The sequence below is a fragment of the Mytilus californianus genome, unplaced genomic scaffold (genome assembly GCF_021869535.1).
Source record: "Mytilus californianus isolate M0D057914Y unplaced genomic scaffold, xbMytCali1.0.p SCAF_7, whole genome shotgun sequence".
Lineage (NCBI taxonomy): Eukaryota > Metazoa > Mollusca > Bivalvia > Mytilida > Mytilidae > Mytilus > Mytilus californianus.
Window position 1 is genome coordinate 116,289,910 of NW_026262723.1, and position 19,780 is coordinate 116,309,689.

The window sequence follows — 19,780 nt, forward strand, 5'->3', positions numbered from 1 at the left end:
TGTCGCGGATTGTTTTATCCTGATAGACAGAGTTTTCCTTTCAAATGTTTAGATTCAGTCAAGTTTTTAAATAAGATAATTTACATGTATTAATGCTACGCAAGATACGCTTATCGCGTTCACGCACCCGGATTCGCTCCGTTTTGATTTCAAACGATTCCCTCAGTTTTGTTTGTAACATTGATTTGTTCTTTCAATCGCTTTATGTGATTTGACCATCGATTATCTATTGTTAACTTAATTTTTTAATGTGGTTATTTCAGAGGGAAACAAGAGGGATTCCCAAATCCGCTATTGAATAGTGCGAATCACCTGATATGACTCATTGTGTGGTGCATGCGTATCATGAGACACTTACCCTTTCGGCGCACCCGGTCTGGCTTCCATTGGAGTTGCGAATCTCTCAGTTTTAGTTTTTTTCCTTGATTTATCTTTTCCTAATCTATTTACGAGATTTTAACATCGGTAAACTATTGTCGCCTTAATTCATCAAATTATTTGAACAGAAGTAATACGGCGAGCGTCACTATTTGAACATAAACTGTTAATCTTTCAGAGCACCTAGTTTTATCCTCAGTTTGTGGTGAAGTTCATCCTGCCCGATCTTTAATGTTTTGCGTTGTGTGTTTGACGAGTGTTGCTTGTTGATTTCTTCCTTGCCATAATGTTTTTTTTCGACTGATGGTTTTTATTGCTCCTTGGAATCTACTTGGTCTTTTGAGGCTTTATCTTTATATTTTGAAAGTTTGCGTTAGCAACCATCCTAAACATGATATGCTGCTTGAATTTTTCCCGTTATTTAACGCACACAGATGAACACAACACAATACAAATCATTTTGATAAAAAGGTGAATACCTGTATAAATAGACATCTTCCAATGGCCTCCACACATTCTGTTACGTTCTCCTGAACATTTATGTTGGCATTGCGATTCTTGTTTTGGTGGATACTTGTTAACATTCAGTGCGTTGCCACAGAAACATTCTTTACCATTCTATTTAAAAGATTTGTTTTAAAAGTTTAGACTATGATTATACTAAAGCACAGATTCGTGGCCAATTTATAATCATTTCTGTTTGATAGAAAAGCACAGGTAAATGGTCATTCAACGACACAGGAAATTATACATTCATGATCTTGATAAGTTCAGTAAAAATTATTTTCACGTTATAAGATTCATATTTGAATTTCAATCAACACATCAATAAATAAACTTTTAATTAACAATTTTGAAAAAAAATAGTTCTGATGAATTGTAACTAAAACTAGCCATCAAAAACAAGTTATATCATTTAAGTATCCCTTTTGTAGAAAAAAATACATACTATAAGTATGAAAAATAAAATAAAATGATGTATCTTTAATGGGTAACATATTCACATTGACAAACATATAAGTAAAACTTGATAACACAAAATATAAAATATTTACCGAAACCGATAATCAAAATCTATTAAGAATATGTTAGAGAAGGGAAAATATGTTTAGTAAATACTGAATCATATGAACAATGATGATTATAGGCAAACAGAAAAAAATGATTTACTTTTTTATCAAACAAAATGGTGTATATTATATGACACAAAATTTCTACACATACATGACAAAGGCCAAAGAAAAAAAACAGCACTTTTATTGCTAATAAGTTATTCATGTCAGTACTGAACTTTGCTTTTTTTCTGGATAAAATATTTTTACTACGTTTTGGAAATTAAAAAAAATCGCCTCCAGCATCACTGAAGACACGTTTGTTGTCCAAATGCGCATCTGGTGCAGTAAAATTGATACCTTAAATGCCAATTTTTAGCAGAGACTTGAACAAATGTTGAAGTTGAAACTAAAAAACTGAAAAACACTTCTGCTGTTGATATAAAAATAAGAAGATGTGGTATGATTTCCAATGAGACAACTCTTCACAAGAGACTAATTGACACAAATTAACAACTGAAGCTCACCGTACGGCCTTCAACAATGAGTAAAACCCATACCGACTGTTTGTCCCCGTGGCTATCTCTAGCCCAGTATCTCATTACTTTGGTATAACCGTGAACATGTGGATACTGTTTTATTGAATATTTGCAGTCGTATAACTTTAATATACTGTGGATTCATTAATATTCGTTGGATACCAATTTTCGTCGATTTCGTGGGTACAGTGGAACCACGAATTTAAATGTTCAACGAATCACAAGTTTTTTAAAGGAATGTATGCAGACTTTGCCAAAACAACGAAATTAAATAGCCACGAAAATGCTAGTTTTCCTCAATCCACAAAAATTGGAACCCACGAAAATAAATGAATCGACGGTATATATGTAGGACTCTAAAGTGCGATGGGGACGCTAAAACGCGATGGTCACGCTAAAGTGCGATGGCCCATACTAAAGTGCGATGGTTTGATACGCTAAAGTGCGATGGTATGTGATATTTAATGGAACACGCTAAAGTCCGATGCTGCGATACGCTAAAGTACGTTTTTCCGCGGAAATACGTTTGTTCGCGAAAGTATGGACGTTTGCAACCATAAATAGCATTATGACGATATACGCCGTTTGTACAAACAAAAATGGACATGGGTAAACGAGAATGTTTGTGCTGATGAAGTTTTTTCATTAGACACGAAAAGAGAAACAAATGATTCTAATTTTGGTTGGTGCTAGAAAAGTTTGTATGCGGAGGAGTTATTTCCCAAAAAATCATCGACAGTAACAACAATGCAAACCTTTGATCCCGCTGTGTCGGCGGGGACACACGTGTTTCTGACAGGATGCTGGAAAAGAATACTTCTCATAAACTTAGAGACTGACGATAGTAAGGGGAAGGTGTATACCGTAAAAGAGAGCGAAAACGGCAACATACACCAGTAGTCAAAGTATTTAATTCGTCCAAATTTAATTTAGAAACTCCTTCTATATTTTTAATCCCATGTCATTTACTTGCGTGAAATAAAAGCTACATTTTAATTTTCTAATTGACTTATTTTATAAAACAATTTTTTACAATATGGTTCGTCATGTCTGTGAAAGATATATAAAACAATAAATAAAAAACAAATAAGAAGTTGTGGTGTAATTGTCAACGAAACAACTATCCACTAAAGACCATATGCACTTAGCAACATTATGAACTTCAACGTGGAGGCTTGGCTTACATCGCATAGAAGCTATATAGGACCACGAAACGACTAATGTAAAACAATTCAAAAGAGAAAGACAACAGCATGATTTATAAACAATACAATAGACGAAAAACTAATATGCACATAGCAAAAAACAAAAACCATTGCATGAACCCCATTCTCGTTACACCATCGCAATTTAAAAGCGTGTTAAACCAACGCACTTTAGCGTGTCATGTATACCATCGCACTTTAGCGTGTCATCTGATCGCACTTAAAAAAACAAACAACCATCGCACTTTAGCGTCTGACACCATCGCACTTTAGCGTAGACCATCGAACTTTAGCGTGACCATCGCACTTTAGAGTACCATCGCACTTTAGAGTCCTACATATATATTAAATGAAATAAAAAAAATATATCACTCCCATACATAGCAATGATTCATGGTCCATTTAATCATTAATAGTATAACACGCTTACCCTGTAGGTTTCGTTTTTCGTTTTTATGGCGTTCATGCGAATCCCTCATTTTTTGTTTCCTTCATAGATTAAAGAGATTTGAACATTTGTAAACTAATGTTGCTTATATTTAACTATGGTTTGACTACTGTTCTGTTATATCAGATTGGAAAATTATGTATAAGGTGTTGAGTAATCAATAAGGTTTGCCTCGAGCATTGCTGTACAGATATTATTTGTCGAAAGGTGCACTTGGGGTAGTACAATTGGTACTGTTCATGTTATACGTAATCAACCGTGCAAAAGAAACAAACGAGACCCGTAGTGTTTTATGTTACCTTTGTTAAGAGTAATTGTTTGTGAAATGTTTTTTTTTTTTACCAATGAGACTGTTCTGCACCTTTTCCGTTTTTGGAAAAGAACTTACATTGTTTTTCCATTAATGTATGGATGATATATTAATACAGTTACATCGTTAACATATATAGTCCATTAAAGGGCATATTATCTTTGTTTTTTAAATGATGAATATGTTGTCCTGGAACCCAAAATAAGCAGTGTAGTTTGTGTGTCCTGTCTAAGTAGTTTTTATACCATTGTAAGTAACACCTCCCTCTAGACATCTCTTACATACCTGAATGGGTTTTTTTAATACGGTATGTATTGGTATTTAGGAACGACGTATAACACACGTACGAAAACATTTTGTTATCCCTTTTTTACAACTATTTTTATACCAAAGTTTGGAAATAAATTGTTCGTAATGATAGATGTCAACAATGTATTGGACAAAAAAATACAATAAAACGTCGTTTGTGTCGCTTCTTCGAAAGACACATTGAATACATCAGACCAGTCCGTAACATATACAGTTGCAAAAGACAACAAAGGTCAACAAAATATGTAAAAGTAAAGATAAATATATTTCAATATTTTTAAAAGTTGTTTTAGTATATAATTTTATCTTACCTCCTATACATTTTTAGGAATATGATTGGTTAAAAGCAACCGCGTGGAGACCGTGTATATTTCATATTAGGTTAGTAGGCGGGGTTTATTTCAATACACGGTTAGTAGTGGTGTTACGTCCCTTTATAAAAACAACACGGTGTTGAGGAGAAATCTGAAAGGTTTCAACAGACGAAGAAATTGATGATGAACGATTAAAATAAATTCACAAAACACATTTAAAGTTAACAAGTTGTTATTGTTGGCATTTGTTTTTGTATAGACAAGTGGAAGTAAGCTCTTAATACTAAGTATTGAAGACTTAATTTGTATAGACAAATGGAAGTAGGTTTTCAATACTAAGTATTGAAGACTTAATCACTTTAATAGGCCACTAGTCTAATTTAAATACCACATGTTCAGATAGTCGGTAAGATAAATTTGTTACACAGTGTGCTAGTGACCTAATACTATATGTATGGGGTCAGTAAATTCGATATGGGGATTCGAGCTTCGCTTTCACCCCATATGGAATTTACTGACCCCATATATATCGTATTAGGTCACTAGCACACTATGTAACTAATAATATCTAAATATACATTCGGCATACATCAGAATAAAACTGATTCCAAACCTTATAACACCAACATATTAAAGTATCTAAGAGGTATCTCTGTTGTTTTCCTTGGTCAAAACTTTAAAAATATTGTTTTGGTCCTTATGGGAACTAATTGTGGTCCTTATTTTGCTGACCTACTTTTACTCACACGAATCCGAGTTAGTTAATTACGAAATAAATTAAGGATAAATAATTTAAAAGAAGCATTTAATCTCGCCCCACTATATTATAAATTGCCTGCAGGTAGCAATGTCTTTATTGCTATCAATTCTATTACTAACCTGTAGTCCTGTATATATGTAGCTCCGACACTGCTCCCGACATTACTAGCCTGTAGTCCTACATATATGTAGCCCCGACACTGCTCCCGACATAACTAACCTGTATTCCTACATATATGTAGCCGCGACACTGCTCCCGACATAACTAACCTGTATTCCTACATATATGTAGCCGCGACACTGCTCCCGACATAACTAACCTGTAGTCCTACATATATGTAGCCCCGATACTGCTCCCGACATTACTAACCTGTAGTCCTACATATATGTAGCCCCGACACTGCTCCCGACATTACTAGCCTGTAGTCCTACATATATGTAGCCCCGACACCGCTCCTGACATTACTAACCTGTAGTCCTACATATATGTAGTTGCGACACTGCTCCCGACATTTTCTAAGACTCATATTTGCGCTGTTAGGTTTCCTTGTGTCGAAAAGTCTGTTCCTATCATCAATGAAACAACCAACATATCCTGAAGCAAAATAGTATATGCAATGAGCACATCGATTTATATATCAAATACCCCAATTTAAAATTCTATATATTTATTTGTTTATATTTTAGATATTAGTATTGCAATACCATTGTAAAGGAACATCAGGACACAACGAACAACAATTTATAAATTTAATACATCCGAAGCGCTTTTCTGGATTTACGTTCATCAGAAACGTTCAAAGCCGAATATTGGAAAGCCAATGATGTTTAAGAACCGAAACAGTTGAAGAGTTAAATGATAAAATAACACCTAAAATAATAACCAATATAAAAATAAGAAGATGTGGAGTTGTATGACCTCAAATGGTACAGCTATCCACCAGATACCAAATGATTTAGAAGTTAACAACTGAAGGTCATCCATATAAGGTTGCAATTCTGTAAATACAAACAATGCAATTTCCCATAGGAACTCCCTTTGCGGCTAAAACTGTGACACTTTTACTATGAAGTTTCGTGAAAAATAATATCCCAGAACGGAAAGTTTATATGCACTACTATTTTATTCAAAGGTCAAAATATAGGGCTGTGCGGCATATTTTCAACATTTATATGCCCTGAACTTCTAACAGTTTAAACTTATACTAAAATTCTATACTACCCTTACCTCCATTTTTGGACCTCCTAAGAATTAAAATTTAGCCGCTACCATGTTTTTCTATACTGGTTACATTCCCAAGTGATGTCTCTATGAGATGAAACACAGAGATCATCAATGGGAACCAGTACGTTAACAAATTAACATACCTATGAATATTAAATATCTCCCCAAAAGAGGCGTGGTTTGAGAAACAGCTGTATTTACAAAGTGCAACCTATACAAACATTTAATCAAATAGAAAACTCTCTAAAAACACTTTTTCTCACAACAGTACTTATGTATCAGAATTATAGCCTTAAAGAAATCACTGCATATACTCTAAGTCTCCTTTTACAGTACATTTTATACCCCTACCCCTGTTTCAATTTTTTAAAGATTTTGAAAACAAGACTCTAATTATTGCCAGCTTACCCTATGTGCATGTTTTCTGGCATGAACTGTCTAAAACCTGTTTGAAACTATTCTGATAACAAATTGAAAGCATTTTAGAATACTATAAATGTATTGTTTAGAAGTTAAGCATTCCAACATTCAAGATTATACAAAGTATCCAATCCTGCCTGTGTCTCCAGTCCACATCTTACTGTATGCCTATTTGTCAATGAAAGTTCACAATTTCTGCCTCAAATGGTCAGTTTAGAATTCTTGTCACAACAGTATCATCCCTAACCATATATCTAACATAAGTTAGTTAATATATGTCCTAGAAGTGTTTAAACAAAGCCATATTTGCAAAAGTTGTATTTATGAAGATATCAGTCTGGTGCATAAATTCACTAAAAGTTTGATTGAAATGACTGCTTACATCTGATTTTTGCATAACTTCCTAGCACAGTTATTGTTAACTTTATAAAAGACCTTTAAAATAAAAAAATCATAGCATTTACAAGTTAAATTATCTGTTTTATGACTCAGGGGTAGGCATTTTTCTCTGTGTTTGCCCCTGGGGCCTCACATTTCCTAATTTTTTTCCCTGTTTCTAGCAATGTGGAATATTTACTACATATTTAGGATAGAACACACTATTGTAAGTTTTACTGAGGTCTTTTTGTAATTCTAGCTTGTACTTTTTTATGCCGCAGTCACAAAAAAAGCACATTTAGGCGTTACGGCTTACTTTTTGGTTATCGACAGGACAAAACACCCCACCAGAAATATTTAGGAAGGATCAATGAGTTGCAATTACTGCGAAGAGTAAATATAAGCACTTCTAAACAATTTAAATTACATATAGGCATATATTATGAATTTATTTTGAATTCAGGGCTTTAAGTAAACCATGCATACTGTAAACTGTGAATTTATGCTGAGTCATCATAGTTAAGGCCCAGGATTTTCTCAATCTTCATGAAATATTTATAAAACTTCATATTTGAGTTAAATTCTTTAAAATCTCTGAGATAAACCAGATTTTGTGAAATTCTGTATGTTCTATTTTTTAACCCTATATACAAACATTTATTCAAATAGAAAACTCTCTAAAAACACTTTTTCTCACAACAGTACTTATTTATCAGAATTATAGCCTTAAAGAAATCACTGCATATACTCTAAGTCTCCTTTTACAGTACATTTTATACCCCTACCCCTGTTTCAATTTTTTAAAGATTTTGAAAACAAGACTCTAATTATTGCCAGCTTACCCTATGTGCATGTTTTCTGGCATGAACTGTCTAAAACCTGTTTGAAACTATTCTGATAACAAATTGAAAGCATTTTAGAATACTATAAATGTATTGTTTAGAAGTTAAGCATTCCAACATTCAAGATTATACAAAGTATCCAATCCTGCCTGTGTCTCCAGTCCACATCTTACTGTATGCCTATTTGTCAATGAAAGTTCACAATTTCTGCCTCAAATGGTCAGTTTAGAATTCTTGTCACAACAGTATCATCCCTAACCATATATCTAACATAAGTTAGTTAATATATGTCCTAGAAGTGTTTAAACAAAGCCATATTTGCAAAAGTTGTATTTATGAAGATATCAGTCTGGTGCATAAATTCACTAAAAGTTTGATTGAAATGACTGCTTACATCTGATTTTTGCATAACTTCCTAGCACAGTTATTGTTAACTTTATAAAAGACCTTTAAAATAAAAAAATCATAGCATTTACAAGTTAAATTATCTGTTTTATGACTCAGGGGTAGGCATTTTTCTCTGTGTTTGCCCCTGGGGCCTCACATTTCCTAATTTTTTTCCCTGTTTCTAGCAATGTGGAATATTTACTACATATTTAGGATAGAACACACTATTGTAAGTTTTACTGAGGTCTTTTTGTAATTCTAGCTTGTACTTTTTTATGCCGCAGTCACAAAAAAAGCACATTTAGGCGTTACGGCTTACTTTTTGGTTATCGACAGGACAAAACACCCCACCAGAAATATTTAGGAAGGATCAATGAGTTGCAATTACTGCGAAGAGTAAATATAAGCACTTCTAAACAATTTAAATTACATATAGGCATATATTATGAATTTATTTTGAATTCAGGGCTTTAAGTAAACCATGCATACTGTAAACTGTGAATTTATGCTGAGTCATCATAGTTAAGGCCCAGGATTTTCTCAATCTTCATGAAATATTTATAAAACTTCATATTTGAGTTAAATTCTTTAAAATCTCTGAGATAAACCAGATTTTGTGAAATTCTGTATGTTCTATTTTTTAACCCTATATACAAACATTTATTCAAATAGAAAACTCTCTAAAAACACTTTTTCTCACAACAGTACTTATTTATCAGAATTATAGCCTTAAAGAAATCACTGCATATACTCTAAGTCTCCTTTTACAGTACATTTTATACCCCTACCCCTGTTTCAATTTTTTAAAGATTTTGAAAACAAGACTCTAATTATTGCCAGCTTACCCTATGTGCATGTTTTCTGGCATGAACTGTCTAAAACCTGTTTGAAACTATTCTGATAACAAATTGAAAGCATTTTAGAATACTATAAATGTATTGTTTAGAAGTTAAGCATTCCAACATTCAAGATTATACAAAGTATCCAATCCTGCCTGTGTCTCCAGTCCACATCTTACTGTATGCCTATTTGTCAATGAAAGTTCACAATTTCTGCCTCAAATGGTCAGTTTAGAATTCTTGTCACAACAGTATCATCCCTAACCATATATCTAACATAAGTTAGTTAATATATGTCCTAGAAGTGTTTAAACAAAGCCATATTTGCAAAAGTTGTATTTATGAAGATATCAGTCTGGTGCATAAATTCACTAAAAGTTTGATTGAAATGACTGCTTACATCTGATTTTTGCATAACTTCCTAGCACAGTTATTGTTAACTTTATAAAAGACCTTTAAAATAAAAAAATCATAGCATTTACAAGTTAAATTATCTGTTTTATGACTCAGGGGTAGGCATTTTTCTCTGTGTTTGCCCCTGGGGCCTCACATTTCCTAATTTTTTTCCCTGTTTCTAGCAATGTGGAATATTTACTACATATTTAGGATAGAACACACTATTGTAAGTTTTACTGAGGTCTTTTTGTAATTCTAGCTTGTACTTTTTTATGCCGAAGTCACAAAAAAAGCACATTTAGGCGTTACGGCTTACTTTTTGGTTATCGACAGGACAAAACACCCCACCAGAAATATTTAGGAAGGATCAATGAGTTGCAATTACTGCGAAGAGTAAATATAAGCACTTCTAAACAATTTAAATTACATATAGGCATATATTATGAATTTATTTTGAATTCAGGGCTTTAAGTAAACCATGCATACTGTAAACTGTGAATTTATGCTGAGTCATCATAGTTATGGCCCAGGATTTTCTCAATCTTCATGAAATATTTATAAAACTTCATATTTGAGTTAAATTCTTTAAAATCTCTGAGATAAACCAGATTTTGTGAAATTCTGTAAGTTCTATTTTTTAACCCTATATAGGTTGCAATTCTGTAAATACAGACAATGCAATTTCCCATAGGAACTCCCTTTGCGGCTAAAACTGTGACACTTTTACTATGAAGTTTCGTGAAAAATAATATCCCAGAACGGAAAGTTTATATGCACTACTATTTTATTCAAAGGTCAAAATATAGGGCTGTGCGGCATATTTTCAACATTTATATGCCCTGAACTTCTAAGAGTTTAAACTTATACTAAAATTCTATACTACCCTTACCTCCATTTTTGGACCTCCTAAGAATTAAAATTTAGCCGCTACCATGTTTTTCTATACTGGTTACATTCCCAAGTGATGTCTCTATGAGTTGAAACACAGAGATCATCAATGGGAACCAGTACGTTAACAAATTAACATACCTATGAATATTAAATATCTCCCCAAAAGAGGCGTGGTTTGAGAAACAGCTGTATTTACAAAGTGCAACCTATAAGTTCAAATTTGCTTTACAAAAGACGAAAAGTTTTTAAAGCGCTTTTGGTGTAAATGATTGAGTTCACATTTATTATTGAAAATTTGTCAAATGAACATCAACATGTATCTTACATATTTTGCCACAATCTGGATATGTTTAACTCGATTAGCAATTACTTAATTTACTTTTTTACAAATGCTTTAGGTTTTTGCTTATAGAATAAGGCGAACATAACGGTTTGTCTTGGAGTACAGTTTTTATATTGAATAAAATTCGGCTTGTCTAATTATAACACAACTGTCAAACCAAACATGATATGTTACCGTATGATCGCATATTCTATTTATTCTATCAAAACAGTTGTTAATATAAGGATTTATGAAGTACACGTCATTCAGAAAAACAAACCACTGTCTAATAATATCCAGAAAGCGTTATAACTTTGTCAAGAAGTACATTTTGAAAACTTACTTACATTAATATGGTCATATTTATATATTAACTGTTTACAAAACCTCGAATTATTATGCTACCTTAGCTGTATTCGGCAAAACCTTTAAGAATTTTGGATCCTGAATACCCTCAACTTTGTACTTTATTTTGCCTTTTAACTTTGTTTGATTTGAGCGTCACTGGTAGGTCTATTGCAGACAAAAAAGCGTTTCTGGCGTACAAAAGTATAAGCCAGGTATATTTTAATAATATTTTTTACCGTTAGCCTTTGTATCTTTACCCTTTTTTAGCAGCTTGTTTTGGATAAAGAGTATGTGTATCGGTTATATGCAGTTCTCTAAGTATTTCCTACATTTCAACAAAAGTGTTACTTACCTAGATTGTTTTTCAATTCTTCCATTTTTTCGTCAACATATTTACATGTTGCATGCCCTGTGCACCTAGCAGAATTAGCTGAGTGGTAGCTTACTAGTATGACAAGAAGGTACACGTGTAAACTAGTAGGTCTAAACATAATGTTCAACGCTAAAAAATGTAAGCATTAAATTGTTAACAAAACTTTAGTATTGGGTTTACCTTTATCTGTTTTACACACAAGCAATATAATATAGTTCGACTATAAAAAAAGTAAAATAACAGAAAATACCGAAGTCCAACGAAAAATTCAAAACCGAAAGTCCTTTATCAAATGGCAAAATCAAAAGCTCAAACACATCAAACGAATGGAAAACAACTACCATATTCTTGACTCGGTACAGGCATCTCCTTATGCAGAAAACGGCGGACCAAACCTGGCACTACACTCACACAACAGCCACATAGAATTATATTACATTGACAACAACGTGCGAGCAAAACAAACAGACACAATAGGCAAAAACACGAAAAACTGGGGAACATCAGTGAACATTGCGTCACAATCTCAATCACCACAAAAACAAATAAATATTCAACATAAAAAAAAAACAAAACGGCACATAGACTCTCCACAGACAAAGAACATGAGCAAAAATGAAAGATAAGACAACAAAATTGATCATAGCAAAAAACACAATGGCGGGATGTATAAATACCGAGCAACGCCAAAAGTATATAACCAAAAATGGACTAAATAGTAAAGGTTAATAATATACAAAGACAAATAAAAAGACCACTAGTCTATAACACGTATTTAAGATGATAAATGTTTAAATCACGGTATTAACGCATCTTTGGTTTTCCAAATATATTCCGTTTCTTATCGTGGTCAAGTAAAGTCTCGTTAATCGCCAGTAAACCGTACAAAGTTTAAGTTATTATCAGTTACAGATATCTTTATTTTTCTGTAATTTCTTTTGTTTTGTTAACCCTGAGCTGCTTATTAAAAACTGTAGTTCGTAAACATTGGATATTTTATTAGTATTCTTAACAAATTACAATAACGTATTCTTTAATCTTATAAATATTTTTTTACTGACTGAACAACACAATAATTAATCGTTATAATTTGCGTTGAGCTACTTGCGAACACAAAGTATTTAAAGTTGTGTCACCAGCCCAGTAGTCAAGACCCTACAGTTTTTTTACCTGGTTATCATAGATATGTTTACTTTCTGTAAATGAGCTTTTTATACGATGTTTATTTATTCGAAACCTTAAAGTTTGTCTACCCCTAAGTATAGATTGTCGTACCTGAGATTGACACAAGTTTGTCTACCCCTAAGTAAAGATTGTCGTACCTGATATTGACACAAGTTTGTCTACCCCTACGTATAGATTGTCGTACCTGCGATTGACACAAGTTTGTCTACCCCTAAGTATATATTGTCGTACCTGAGATTGACACACGTTTGTCTACCCCTAAGTATAAATTGTCGTACCTGAGATTGATACAAGTTTGTGTAACCCTAAGTATTGATTGTCGTACCTGAGATTGACACAAGTTTGTGTACCCCTAAGTATAGATTGTCGTACCTGAGATTGACCCAAGTTTGTGTACCCCTAAGTAAAGATTGTCGTATCTGATATTGACACAAGTTTGACTACCCCTACGTATAGATTGTCGTACCTGCGATTGACACAAGTTTGTCTACCCCTAAGTATAAATTGTCGTACCTGAGATTGATACAAGTTTGTGTAACCCTAAGTATTGATTGTCGTACCTGAGATTGACACAAGTTTGTGTACCCCTAAGTATAGATTGTCGTACCTGAGGTTGACCCAAGTTTGTGTACCCCTAAGTAAAGATTGTCGTACCTGAGATTGACACAAGTTTGTCTACCCCTAAGTATAGATTGTCGTATCTGAGATTGACACAAGTTTTTGTCTACCCCTAAGTATAGATTGTCGTACCTGAGATTGACACAAGTTTGTCTACCCCTAAGTATAGATTGTCGTACCTGATATTGACACAAGTTTGTCTACCCCTTAGTATAGATTGTCGTACCTGAGATTGACACAAGTTTGTCTACCCCTAAGTAAATATTGTCGTACCTGAGATTGACACAAGTTTGTGTACCCCTAACCAAAGATTGTCGTACCTGAGATTGACACAAGTTTGTCTACCCCTAAGTATATATTGTCGTACCTGAGATTGACACAAGTTTGTGTACCCCTAAGTATAGATTGTCGTACCTGATATTGACACAAGTTTGTCTACCCCTTAGTATAGATTGTCGTACCTGAGATTGACACAAGTTTGTCTACCCCTAAGTATAGATTGTCGTACCTGAGATTGACACAAGTTTGTCTACCCCTAAGTATAGATTGTCGTACCTGATATTGACACAAGTTTGTCTACCCCTTAGTATAGATTGTCGTACCTGAGATTGACACAAGTTTGTCTACCCCTAAGTATAGATTGTCGTACCTGAGATTGACACAAGTTTGTCTACCCCTAAGTATAGATTGTCGTACCTGATATTGACACAAGTTTGTCTACCCCTTAGTATAGATTGTCGTACCTGAGATTGACACAAGTTTGTCTACCCCTAAGTATAGATTGTCGTACCTGAGATTGACACAAGTTTGTCTACCCCTAAGTATAGATTGTCGTATCTGAGATTGACACAAGTTTTTGTACCCCTAAGTATAGATTGTCGTACCTGAGATTGACACAAGTTTGTCTACCCCTAAGTATAGATTGTCGTACCTGATATTGAAAGAAGTTTGTCTACCCCTTAGTATAGATTGTCGTACCTGAGATTGACACAAGTTTGTCTACCCCTAAGTATAGATTGTCGTACCTGATATTGACACAAGTTTGTCTACCCCTTAGTATAGATTGTCGTACCTGAGATTGACACAAGTTTGTCTACCCCTAAGTATAGATTGTCGTACCTGAGATTGACACAAGTTTTTGTACCCCTAAGTATAGATTGTCGTACCTGAGATTGACACAAGTTTTTGTACCCCTAAGTATAGATTGTCGTACCTGAGATTGACACAAGTTTGTCTACCCCTAAGTATAGATTGTCGTACCTGATATTGACACAAGTTTGTCTACCCCTTAGTATAGATTGTCATACCTGAGATTGACACAAGTTTGACTACCCCTAAGTATAGATTGTCGTACCTGAGATTGACACAAGTTTGTCTATCCCTAAGTAAATATTGTCGTACCTGAGATTGACACAAGTTTGTCTACCCCTAAGTATAGATTGTCGTACCTGAGATTGACACAAGTTTGTCTACCCCTAAGTATAGATTGTCGTATCTGAGATTGACACAAGTTTTTGTACCCCTAAGTATAGATTGTCGTACTTGAGATTGACACAAGTTTGTCTACCCCTAAGTATAGATTGTCGTACCTGATATTGACACAAGTTTGTCTACCCCTTAGTATAGATTGTCGTACCTGAGAGTGACACAAGTTTGTCTACCCCTAAGTATAGATTGTCGTACCTGAGATTGACACATGTTTGTCTACCCCTAAGTAAATATTGTCGTACCTGAGATTGACACAAGTTTGTGTACCCCTAACCAAAGTTTGTCGTACCTGAGATTGACACAAGTTTGTCTACCCCTTAGTATAGATTGTCGTACCTGAGATTGACACAAGTTTGTCTACCCCTAAGTATAGATTGTCGTACCTGAGATTGACACAAGTTTGTCTACCCCTAAGTATAGATTGTCGTACCTGATATTGACACAAGTTTGTCTACCCCTTAGTATAGATTGTCATACCTGAGATTGACACAAGTTTGACTACCCCTAAGTATAGATTGTCGTACCTGAGATTGACACAAGTTTGTCTATCCCTAAGTAAATATTGTCGTACCTGAGATTGACACAAGTTTGTCTACCCCTAAGTATAGATTGTCGTACCTGAGATTGACACAAGTTTGTCTACCCCTAAGTATAGATTGTCGTATCTGAGATTGACACAAGTTTTTGTACCCCTAAGTATAGATTGTCGTACTTGAGATTGACACAAGTTTGTCTACCCCTAAGTATAGATTGTCGTACCTGATATTGACACAAGTTTGTCTACCCCTTAGTATAGATTGTCGTACCTGAGAGTGACACAAGTTTGTCTACCCCTAAGTATAGATTGTCGTACCTGAGATTGACACATGTTTGTCTACCCCTAAGTAAATATTGTCGTACCTGAGATTGACACAAGTTTGTGTACCCCTAACCAAAGTTTGTCGTACCTGAGATTGACACAAGTTTGTCTACCCCTTAGTATAGATTGTCGTACCTGAGATTGACACAAGTTTGTCTACCCCTAAGTATAGATTGTCGTACCTGAGATTGACACAAGTTTGTCTACCCCTAAGTATAGATTGTCGTACCTGAGATTGACACAAGTTTGTCTACCCCTAAGTATAGATTGTCGTACCTGAGATTGACACAAGTATGTGTTCCCCTAAGTATAGATTGTCGTACCTGAGATTGACACAAGTTTGTCTACCCCTAAGTATAGATTGTCGTACCTGATATTGACACAAGTTTGTCTACCCCTTAGTATAGATTGTCGTACCTGAGATTGACACAAGTTTGTCTACCCCTAAGTATAGATTGTCGTACCTGAGATTGACACAAGTTTGTCTACCCCTAAGTATAGATTGTCGTACCTGAGATTGACACAAGTTTGTGTACCCCTAAGTAAAGATTGTCGTACCTGAGATTGACACAAGTGTGTCTACCCTTAAGTATAGGTTGTCGTACCTGAGATTGACACAAGTTTGTCTACCCCTAAGTATAGATTGTCGTACCTGAGATTGACACAATTTTTCACAATTTACTGTTTTAATGCTCTATAACTTCAAAATAGATTTTTGTCTTCCAACAGTTTTTGATTCGAGCGCCACTGATAGTATAATGCAGACGAAACGCGAGTGTTGCTTACAAAATAATAAGCTTGGTATCATTTATGAGTTTTTGTGTTAATTTAATGATTAATCGTAAAATATTCTATTGAACTTTTAATCAGTGTATTGATTTGATTAGGATTATTGTGATCATGTTGATCATCATTGCCGCCGAGTTTGTTAGTTTTTTTTACTGGGATATGATATAGATTGCGTTTTTTCTGCCTTTTATATTATAACTATCAATACAAAATGTACTTTCAAATTTTTGGTATCAAATATAACAAAATGTAGCTTATTAAGATACCATACAGTATAATTTATGATGTTTATTTTGTGATCTATTATGCGTTTGAAATTCACGATAGACCATTTAAAACGGAAACAATACGAACTGTTCTTTTACTTAAAGCTTTGTCGCCAATTAAGAGTCAACAGATATATTAGTGACACTTTTGAAAACTAATAATAGGTAACTAAACAGATATTTTCGTTTGTACAATTGCCTTTACAAATTAAAGGAAACTGTTTAAGTTAGTTCTTTCTTAAGGAATTATTTAACAATTGAGGAACAAATGTCGCTATTTTGAAGGATTGAATATGCAGCTACATCACTAGATATAGTGGAATAGAATCTTCTTACCAGTCCGGAACGCCTGAGGTCTCACTTGCAATGGACTATATTCAAATAGTAATGAGAAACATTTTATTGAAGTCGGTTTTTCCTTATACCCACTACACAGGCTCAAAATTAAAGCTAAAGCATTTTTGTAAACAAAAAATGTTTTTCCTACGTCTCACAAAACATATACGATTTTTAAGACTTTGCATTCTTATATTTTTTCATCAGGTCTAAATAGCTAAATTACCTAAAAAATGATTTACAAAACATATCCTTTAAAGTTTACTTACGTTTATATCTCGTGTTTTATTTTTTGTTTTGTTTTTTATGGTTTTTCGTTCTGCTTATATACAGTAATGTAAAGTCTGATCTGGCAAGGCTGTAAAGAAGATTAATGAACTACATATATACATTAACATAGCTAACGGTATTTTGAATTAATTATTTCAATTGATATTTGAAGTAGGTTAATATAAATTCAAATCGCGTGTTAATGATATATAAATCATCCAAAAATTATTCTCGTTTCCATGCTTTTCATATAACCTCAACAAAAATAAATAATAATCAGAATAAAACAGTTTCAGTTATAAATAATATTTATTTGTAGGCAAATTAAAGTTTCATTTGTTTGATATTTGTTTTAAAAAATTGTATAAGCTTCAGATACAATGATGGTAAATAAGACATGTAAACGTAGTAAACTGTTTAGTATATAAAAAGTTCAGTATGCAATCTCTTAAGCTCATTTTAGGCAAACTATAGTCAGACGTGTTTCAAAGGTCACAACTTAAACAAAAAGTTTAAACTCGAATAGAAAAATAATGATGATTTTAACTTTTGTAAAGAATTTCATGGTTCTGAGCTTTGAAATACCCTCTGTCAAATCGTAAGGCGTTCATATGTCTAAATTAATGTGTTATATATATGCTCGTGCATATTAACACTACTTTATAATTTGACTTGCTGACCTAGCATAGTTTCTGTGAAATGACCGGTTCCCATGAGACCCAGTCTAAATAGTCATAAGCTTCACGTCACAATGGGGTAAATCATTTAAGGAATTTTCATCGGTAAATAATAGCTGAATTCCGTATGAAATAAAGGCTTTCTTAAAGTCTGATTGGGTTATGTTGGGGTTTCATCTATTATATGCGAGCTTATCCGAAAGTAAAGACGGGAAAAAAATCGTGATAGCAGGTCATGAAAATGACAGTCAAGTGTTCAATCAAGTTGATAGTGAAGTGTTGAATCGATCTTTTAATGACGCAACATCAAACCCAAAAGTAAATCAAATTGTTTGAGTTTTGTTCTTTCTTTATTATTCAATTGTGTTTGCATCAGATATAAATATTTCTTTAACTTTCGTGGTCATAATTAACTTGTTGGTGTATTTTGATCCGTTTCTGAGTTACAAAGCATCATGATTTGCCACTGGACGTTAAGCAACCAACAATCAATCAATACAAAGCATCAATACATGTACAGTTATATCACTCATTCATATTGTTATACAGGATAATAGTATTACACATTTGACAAACCATCAGCGATTTTGTTTTTTTAAAATGCACACGTAGTGATTTATCTAAGTTACTTTATATCAAGAAACACACTGTCGTTATTGTACAGAGCCACGTACAGATGTCACGTTCATGAAAACATATTTGGCTTTTAACTAGCTTTCGGTAAATTAGAGTACTCTCAAACGGGACTTTCGTATTAATTTGACCTGTTGACACAATTTGTAATTCAAGTATTTAGTCACACATCTATTTCCTTTACTTCATAACATTCCAATTTATCGACTTTTTTTCAGAACCGATATAACCGATTTACTCCTAAAACCTGTTTTTCCTTAGAAACTATGCACATTTACCCTTATACACTACTGGAACCTGCGTAAGTAGGATATAGGGACAATTAGTTCCGGTATGATAAAAAATGATTGGGATCTAAAACGTTTTTGAATTGGTTAATCGGAACAAATAATGATAGATATTGATCACCCTTTTGTCAAACAAATAGTAAAAGGACATGTCTGCTAAAAAACTGATTCTTAAAAAAAAATACTGAAAAAGGACAGGCAAAAAAGCAAGTGGTTTAGAAATTAAGCTTTTACCAGAGGTTCACAAAAAGAAAATTTGTGACCGTTAAAATAGTGTGTTGGCCTTTCATCTTTTCCACTTTAATTCATCCCATTAAAATTTATATGCAGATCAATATTCTGAATGAATAAAACTACAAAGCAAACAAAAAACAATACAAAAACAAAACACAATTTTCAATATATTAACTCAAAAACGATAAGCTTTTTAGAAAAGCTATTACTTGTATATTAACTACTTGCATTGTATGTACTTGGATAGAGCTTAACATATTGAATTGATATCCAATTATTGTTGTAAATTGTTCCCCCTCATAATTTGTTTTTCGTTGGGTTGCTGCCTTATAAACAATTATAATAAAATACTACATAAGGTATCAACTGAAGAGCCTCAAGACATGGTACAAGCGAAGTTAAG

At 33.6% G+C, this 19,780-nt stretch overlaps 1 long non-coding RNA gene across 1 annotated transcript; it reads right to left on the reverse strand.

The window, feature by feature from the left end:
* Positions 1-866: 866 nt before the first annotated feature.
* Positions 867-17,565, reverse strand: LOC127708895 (uncharacterized). Its single transcript, XR_007985426.1, has 4 exons — positions 17,546-17,565; positions 11,715-11,864; positions 5,785-5,909; positions 867-996 (listed from the first exon to the last, which is right to left on the reverse strand). It is a non-coding gene; the product is annotated as an uncharacterized LOC127708895 (long non-coding RNA).
* Positions 17,566-19,780: the final 2,215 nt, after the last annotated feature.